Source organism: Lycium ferocissimum, chromosome 1 (assembly GCF_029784015.1).
Source record: "Lycium ferocissimum isolate CSIRO_LF1 chromosome 1, AGI_CSIRO_Lferr_CH_V1, whole genome shotgun sequence".
Classification (NCBI taxonomy): domain Eukaryota; kingdom Viridiplantae; phylum Streptophyta; class Magnoliopsida; order Solanales; family Solanaceae; genus Lycium; species Lycium ferocissimum.
The window spans coordinates 63,822,715-63,832,135 of NC_081342.1; the positions used below are offsets into that span (position 1 = coordinate 63,822,715).

Genomic DNA, 9,421 nt, shown 5'->3' on the forward strand with positions numbered 1-9,421 from the left:
GTTCATTAATTCTCTGCTGAACTATTAACAGGATAATGTGTTCCAGTACTGCTAAAGGTGCAGAGGAGATTTCAAGGTAATGTGTTAATTTTTGTTTGATCAACAGCCTATTTTGTATTTGGATCTTAATGTGGATATCTGATTTTGATGCTCCCTTGCACAAATTAAATAATTAAATGAAGTTAGTTTCTGTTATTAAGGATTAATTGTTACTGGAGATGTGTTTCAAGAAGGCCATCCCCTTTTCCACTGCTAGGTGAATGAAGTAGAGTTTTGCATATTATATCTTGGCTTAGTTTATCAAGAAACGCCTTAAAAGTAGGCATAAAAGGCAAGTTGTAATATAAAGCTAGAAAAATCATTACCACGTGAACTTGTGTTCTATCTTATTTAGCACATCACTTTTGTCTCCTTTTCCAATGTGTGGTTTGCGTAAGGTATCATGTGCACCCTTCTTTGAAAACTTACTTGCCTAGAAGCGTGTCAGTCCTTCACATTGACCAACCCTCATCAGCTCGCCCTCCGTCAAGGGCGTCTCATGCACCCCCTCTTAGGGACTTAGAATGTTCAACAGGTTTCATCGTACTGCGAGATCCGACTCCGTTTTGGCCCAACAGACCTTACAGATTTGGTGCTTTGAACTACATCATTATTGAGCCGAAAAGCATGTGCTATGTGAATTTTTGCTCTGTCTTGTATAGCGCTTTACTTTTCCATCCTTTTCTGATGTGGAATTTTCTTAATATGTAATATGCACCCTTTAATTTCTTTGTAAGTTTTCCATGTTAGAAATTCTGCACGTCTTTCATCTTGACCCGCCCTCTATCAAGGGCGTCACATTATCTTCTTGGGGGCCCAAGGAGCCTATAGAGGGAGTTAGGTAATTACGGTATTATCTTAGCTTCAGCTAGGTTCTTTTTTTTCCCTATTTGTTAACTTCTGGCTATAGAATTTCCTTAGCATTTCTATTAATAAAATTCTGATTTTTAGATAGCATTCTCAAAGTTATAGTATATGTTATATTGTTGTCACAAAACTTCTTACTTACGATTTATCTTATGTACAGACTAGTTAACACGGGCTGCAAACTAGTAGGATGCGGCTCTGCAGTACCAAGTCTGAAAGTTTCCAATAATGATCTTGCAAAAATTGTTGATACTAGTGACGAATGGATATCCGTTCGGACAGGAATCCGTAACCGTAGAGTTCTTTCAGGTGAATCTTTCATTGATCTTTATACATAGTAACCTACTACATCTTGTTGTGTTCTGTCAGCACATGTTGGTCAATGTCTTTGTAACTCGGATATGTATGGAAAATAATACAAAACATTTTCGCATGTAAATGCGATCTGGTATACATTTTACAGGAAAAGAGAATTTAACGGATTTGGCTGTAGAGGCTGCGCGGAAAGCTCTTGAGATGGCAGAGGTTAATCCTAAAGATGTTGACCTAATTTTGATGTGTTCTTCAACTGGAGATGACCTTTTTGGCAGTGCTCCGCTGGTACGACTTTGTACAGTAGTATCATTTCTCGTTTGTTGTTCATATGCACATATCTGAACCCGATGAAGAATAACCAGCAAACTTGTTAACATTCTACCAGATAGTTAAGAACACCTTTTCTTTTTTGTTTTGTTTATCCTGATATGAAAATTGAGCATCAAAATGTGTTGCCCTTAAAAGTGTTAAGCAACGGAGAGTTGTGAATTTTATAAAAGGATGCTCTTCTTGGGACTGATTGAACTTTTTCTGACTATCATGTGATCACACTATCTGGAAATATTGATTCTCACATTATTGCAACTTCGAATTGAAATTCTTGGCTCATTTAATGGGTGAATGTCTCAATACTAGCTTGAAATGTTGTGGTACTCTGACTTGCTATGTTCTTTCGGACTCTTCAAAGATGTCAACATGTGTATGTTGGATCCTCCAAAAGTAGTGCCATTTTGGAGGATCCGACACCGTTGCAACAACATTTTTGCAAAGTCCAAGCAACATAGCTGACTTGTCTCTGGAAAAAGTGTTTTATTGATCTTTGAGTTATTATAGCTTCTCCATCCAATAAAATTTACTGGGAATATATTTACCTACTCATGTTTTATTTCCTTTCTAGTATTTTCCGAGATCTTGTTCTTTTATGGATTTTAGATAGCTAAATTTCTCATCTGAATTTCTCATCTATCATATTATTATCTTTAATCATTCTTGCTTCACAATTTTATAAGGGAAACTTTTCTGTTCTTAGGTCCAAAAAGCACTGGGCTGCAATAGCAATCCATTGGCTTTTGATATTACGGCGGCTTGTAGCGGGTTCTTGTTGGGTTTGTTTTCTGCTTCTTGCTACATCAAAGGTAGAATCTTCTAAACTTTGCCTTTAAAATGAGATTTTATGAACTGTATAATCATTCTTTACAGGATATACTATGCATTAATAGTTGAACACTGTAGCTAATGCTGCTCTATACAGTCAAACCTCTTTATAGTGTTGTCGTTTGTCAAACCTCTCTATAGTGGTGTCATTTGTCTGGATATTTTTTGGGATATTTACACTGTATAACCGTCCACCAAAATAAGAGCCGGCAAATGTGTAATTTTTGTATATTAATGATAATATACATATAATATACATAACTAGTGTATATCTTTGGGATTCTTTCGTTTATGTCCCTTCGGCCAAACTTAATTACCGGAAGTAGCCGAAATATACAAAACCTGATACACTTATATGTATATTAGATGTATAATATATGTATATTACATGTATATTATGTGTATATTTAAGTATAAATATACAAAACTTATAAATTTTCTGGCTATTGGCTAGAGGATGTAATTATTTTTTACCAAGTGGCCAAATATGTTATAAGCCCTTATTTGTTGGCTACTCTAGTGAAATGTTGTTATAGAGAAATATAATATAACATAATATGAAAAATTGGTTTCAAAGAAAACTTGGTTGTTATAGTGAAATGTTGTTATGGTCTATTTGTATTTTGTTCCTGGATATGCTGCTAATATGACGTTTCTGTTCCTATTGCAGCTGGTGGTTTTAAGAATGTCCTTGTAATTGGGGCTGATCTTTGTTTCTCGTTTCGTTGATTGGACTGATAGAGGTTCCTGTATTCTCTTTGGTGATGCTGCTGGTCCTGTACTTGTGCAGGTATCGATAACGGAGAGTTTCTGAACCAATTATTGAATAGAATTCAGGTCATTTTCTAGGTTTGCTTTTAGCACTATCTGGAAAGTTTAAAAAAAAAAAAAAAAGGTTCAAGTTCCATAAGATGAATGCTTTTATATTCTTCCTCACATTAATGCTTTTTTCGCTAGCACATACTATAGCAGAGTAGACTGATCGAACGACATGCGCATCAGAGAAATAGAATTTGATTTCACATCAATAGAAACTGTATTAATATGAAGTTCATACTTATTCTTCTTTTTCGGGGTTGGGAGGAGTTAGTCACCGGACATGCTTTAAAGTGTGCTAAGTCCCTCTTCCTTCAGAACAGGTTGTTTGCTGTTTGAATGAGACGACAGAGAACATGTGTGAAGAGTTTTGTTCTTTTATAGGTAGTTTTCTTACTTTAGCTTTTGGATTTGTCTGAGCAAGCAGTTGAAATAGGTAGTCCTCATACACTTCTAGGAATTCTATTCTGTTCGTTTCTTATTTCGTTTATTGTGTGGTACTATACTACTATTTATGTACTATCCTCGTGGGATACCATTTAGAGTTCAAGTAGAAAATCTTTTGCCTTTAATTTGTTCATTCTGAATTTCACTTAAGTTCTTGCTCTGAAAAAATCACGTAGTAGTTTCCATGGACATCGTCCTTTCAGGCAGTGGCCATTTAGTCCCTGGTCCATTGGATGGTCAGTGCAAGGCCAGAAATTGGAACACGTTGATTCCCTTACTTCGCCATTCTTTCCAGAATAAGATTTTGCTTAATATCATTTGGATGGACTCAGATCCTTTCATGTAGGAGAGTCTGAAGTTAGAAATGATTAACTTACAACCAATTTTACCGACATAAAGGCCATAAAGAATGATTGATCATATAAATGGATATTTTGGTGTCATTACGGTCAGCAGGTAGTCATCCTGTGAACTAAAAAGATTGCTACCCCGGGGGGTCGGTATAGCTGTAGTCTCAACATTGTTCCACTTGTTTGCCTAAATCTTTTCACCCAGAGATGATTGTGAAAGATGGATTAGTAGAAATTCAAACTGCAAAAGAACCAACTCCTCTTCTTGGAAGACAGTATTTTACATCTGTGAAAGCTGGTCTGCAATCAATATAAGCTTCTTGACTATAGACTATAGACAACTATGTTGCTCGGACTCAAATTCCTCTTCATTCTGTTGTGCTCAGTGAAAGAACTGCCTAAGCATACTTTTCCGGATCCAACCTTCTTTTTTCTTTCCAAGTCTTCTTCTTGTCTAGAAGAATGCATTGCAAAAACCGGAATTTTAGCAGTAGGCGTCATCCTCTCAGAGTTTTCTGTAGGCGGAACCATTCTGTTCTGGTTCTTCTCATGTTGGATCCTCCAAAAGTAGTGCAATTTTGGAGGATCCAACACGGGTGTGGCAGCACTTTGGAGAGTCTGAGCAACATAGATAGGCAGTGTCGACATACCTCATAGACTTTGAAGGCTAAGTTGATGCCCTTTAGACTCCATAGTGAGTTTGTTTCTTCTGTGACTCTGGTTCTCCAATATCTATTTCTCAAAATTCACATAAACATGTTTCTTTTTAGGCATGTGATATCGGAGAAGATGGTTTGTTTGGCTTCGACTTGCATAGTGACGGTGATGGTAAAAGGTACGTTACCTCTATTCATCATAGGACAAAATTACCGTGCCTTCCATCTTCGGATTGGCACTAACTAGTTGATTTCCATTGTCTAGGCACTTGATATCCACTTTCAAAGAGAATGAAACAGATCATGTATCAAGTAAAAATCATTCTGTGAGTAATTTTCCACCGAAGGGCTCGTCTTATTCGTGCCTCCAGATGAACGGCAGAGAGATTTTCAAGTTTGCTGTTCGCATGGTGCCACAATCAATCGAAGCAGCTTTAGAGAAAGCTGGTTTATCTGGCTCTGATTTCGATTGGTTGCTCCTCCATCAGGTATGATTTCTGATATACAAAATTATGTCGATCATGCAAAATCATAAATATGTGTCGTTTCTATTGTTGTTATATATGGAAGAAATGAACCAACGAACTGCATATATAGCTATGTCGGATCTGTCCTGAAACAAAATTTAATATCAGATCTAAACGAACTCGAAACAGACAGTTGGGAAGCGATTCAGTAATTAAAGCTTTATAACTCCATTTTGGTTCTTAAAGTCCCCTTCATGTATCAACTAATGAGAAAGATATTTCTGTCCATAATTTGCAGTAATTAAATCAATCATGCCAAAACATGAATCCTGTTTTTCCTAGAAATGTCAAATGTTGAGTTTTTGCAACAAGTAACATGTCCCATTTTTCAAATTGCTTTGTCAATCATTACTAGAGTGCACTTTGCCCCTTCATATTTATCATTTGAGGCACACAAGTTAAATTTCCTCATAATAACTGATAATTCATTGATGAAAGGGGCCAGCCTTTTTTGGACATAATAATATGATATTTAAAAAAGTAATATTTAAAGTTAAGTTGAAAAAGTGTATTTGAAAATTAAAGTTGTGTTTGGACATGTATTTAACTAGAAAAAAAAAAAGTTGAAATTTGTAAGTGGAGAAGATTTTTCACTTGAAAATTTTATCAAAACCACTTTTTTAAACTTGAAACTTATCTTCAAAAAAAATCCAAACAATCAGTCCAATGTATAACCAAACGCTATAGGAAGAAAAGGGAAAAAAAAATCCACGGACAAACGGCTCCATAGAAAATGCAAGAAAAACTATGTTGTTTTATTATTGGTCCAATTATTTTCCTTTCATACTAAGTCCTTTTTTTAGCTCTTCATCATGCTATTGTTTTGAATCTGCTTAAAATTCTGATAGGTTTTTGACTATTATAGAAAAGAAAAAAAGAATCATAGCAGAATAGTCGCTGGAATTTGCCGTGATTGCTATCAAAGTAGATGAGAGGAATTTAGGAAATACACAGAAATAAGGAGATAATATTTAAAAAGGGGGAAAAGATGAAGCTGGAGGGTTTATTAAATTATTTTCTGAATCAAACATCTTTTAATTACTTATTTGTTTTTAAGCCAAATAAATATAAATTGATAAATATCTCGGTTTGCCTTTTATCTTTAATTTTTCGTTGAGGAAACTATTTGGCACACATGGTATTAAGCCATCAGCATATTACTCATAATCCCACATCGAGTTAGGACAAAATTAGTTTAGGCTTTAATTATAATTGTTAGCACGATTGAACGCCGAGTGGGCTTGTGACTAAGTGGGGGCATTAAAGTGGTTTGGATGGATGTTACACATTGGGCCTAATAATGCGGAGTCCATTGGGCCTAATACCTCTCTACTCTGGGCAGGCAGAACCATGCACGCCGCAACTCTAGAGCCTCATAGGGAGGATCCTGCGATTCTGATTAAGCGTGCCTATTAGGTTCTATCTAACATACTCTACTACTTTTTGGAATTTTCAAAAAGTGGTTTGGACGGATGTTACATATTGGGCCTAATAATGCGGAGTCCATTGGGCATCTCTACACTGGGCAGGCAGAACCATGCATGCCACAGCTTTAGAGCCTCATAGAGAGGATCCTTCGATTCTGATTAAGCGTGCCTATTAGATGGATGTTACATATTGGGCCTAATAATGCGGAGTCCATTGAGCATCTCTACTCTGGGCAGGTAGAACCATCATCCACGCCAGCACTTTCAAATCCTCTTTAGAGCCTCGTGATGTTAGAGGATCCTTCGGTTCTGATTAAGCGTGCCTATTGGGTTCTATCTAACATACTACTACTTTTTGGAACTTTCAAATCTTTACCACTTTTTGTAACTTTCAAATCTTCATTTTAGAGTTACGGTGCGGAGTGTTGGCCGGCCACTTACCGTAGCTTCACACCTATAGACCGTTGCATCTGTAGATCGACTCTCACTTTGTCCTCAATAAGTATTACTTGCAACTTCTTGCGAATGTGGTCATTTATAATCTTAGTTGTTCTTATATGACCACACATTCATCTTAGCACCTGCATCTAGGCGGTATATTGGATTAGCGGCCCAACATTCTCTATCATATAACTCTACCAATCGTATAATTGTTCTGTAAAACTTACATTTCACTTTAGTAGGCATCCTTCTATCAACATAACCCTCCAGTAGCACTTCTTCACATCAACCATCTAGTTTTAATTTCTATGAGTAACATCTTAATCTATCAATTTATTCTCTTGAAACAATGAGCCTAGATATCTAAACGGTTTGCATTTTGGACTTAAACGTCCATATTTGTATGATGAGTAAACCTGCAATACATGTATTCAGTTTTACTTCTACTCTATAAATGTATTCAGTCTTACTTCTACTCTATATATGTACAGGCAAACCAAAGGATTATAGATGGTGTAGCAACACGATTAGAGGTGCCATCAGAGAGGGTGATATCAAATGTGGCAAATTATGGGAATACAAGTGCTGCATCCATTCCCTTAGCATTGGATGAAGCTGTTCGGAGTGGAAAAGTGCAGCCAGGCCATGTCATTGCTGCTGCTGGATTTGGAGCTGGCCTTACATGGGCTTCTGCAATATTCAGATGGGGATGAATGTTTTGGCTCAGTAAAAACTTACTCGCACCGAATGTTTACACTGAATTAATGAATGTAAAATATGTATCTTTTATATACACCTTGAAAATTTAACGGTGATTATGCAGTTTTCAAATTGGGACACAAATGGTAGTGAACAGGTTTGAATGAACTCGTTTAATTACACATGTAAATTTTGAAAATTCAAAAAATATATATTTTGAAGAGCATCTGAATAATGATGAATGTTGATATCACATTAAGGTAGCTCAATAAAGGAAGAAATCATGTCCCACAAAGTCCTCACATGTTTTTTATTGTAATTTTAAGGACTTATGAGGAAATTATTGTTATTTCTCAATTCTAGAGGAAATAATTTATATTCTTTGTTATTCAAATTTTTAATATTAGCTTAATTCAACTTTTAAAAATTTATCTTTAACTATACTTTTATCCACTAAAAAATATATTTTCAAAGGGTAAAAAAGATTGGTACAATAATATCATTTTTGGATGTTTGTGTTTGTAGAATCGTTACTGTTATTGTCTCGTGCAGCCCACCCCCCAACCCCCACCTTCATCTGTCTCTCACTATTATTAAGTGTAAATTTTAATATTATGCAAAAAATATTATTCATTAAATTTAATCAATATAATATGAAAATCTATTAAAAGTCATATAGATAGTTCAAATGTTACGTATAAGGAATTACAATTATGTAACATTGTTCAAATAAAGAAATAATTTATGCTAGGTAATTAAAATCTTAATTTTTAAAGTCCTAAATATGAAAAAAAAATCGGAAAAGGGTCAAAATTACCCCTGAACTTTGAAAAATAGTTCATCCATACCCTTCGTTATACTTTAGGGCCAATTATACCCTTACAGTTATACTATGGGGTCAATTATTACATTGTAACTATTGCCACGTGGCATCATCGTAAATACCCTTCAAAATTATTTTACCCTCAAATAATTTTTTTACCCACTAAAATAACTCAATCCGACCCAATTTTTTTTTTCAAAGAAAAATAATATGGATAATTTTTTCAAAAAAAATAATAATAATTTCGTATTAGTTTGGGCTGGAAAAAAATAATAATTTCGTATTAGTGGGTAAAAAATTATTTGAGGGTAAAATAATTTTGAAGGGCTGGGATGATGCCACGTGGCAATAGTTACACAGAAGGGTATAATTGACCCCATAGTATAACTGTAAGGGTATAATTGGCCCTAAAGTATAACGAAGGGTATGAATGAACTATTTTTCAAAGTTCAGGGGTAATTTTGGCCCTTTTCCGAAAAAAAATTATCTAGTTATAATAAGAAAGGATTTAATAAATAAAATTGAAGTTGATTTCAAAATCCTAGATATTAGGAAATTAAGTTACAATTTATTCAATATAAAATTTATTCTTAGAAGTAAAAAAGTATATTAACATTTCACGTTGGAACTTCGAACTTTTATAATTGTATCTATATATATAGATAGATAGATTAACGGAGATGGTATTTAATCATTACATAATTTATCATTTGAGGCATGTTGAGATATAAATTTATAGTTAAATATTGAAATTGTCCTTTCACTAATAGCTTAAGCTGTTAGATGAACTAGTCACACATTTCAACATTATATCAGAGCAGACAGAGATTCTGTGTTCGAGGCTCACCACCACCCATTA

General features: G+C 34.9%; 1 pseudogene; it reads left to right on the plus strand.

Annotated features, from left to right (window-relative positions):
* LOC132057092 (beta-ketoacyl-[acyl-carrier-protein] synthase III A, chloroplastic-like) overlaps nucleotides 1-7,992 on the plus strand; it is an 8,541-nt pseudogene extending 549 nt beyond the window's left edge.
* Nucleotides 7,993-9,421: the final 1,429 nt, after the last annotated feature.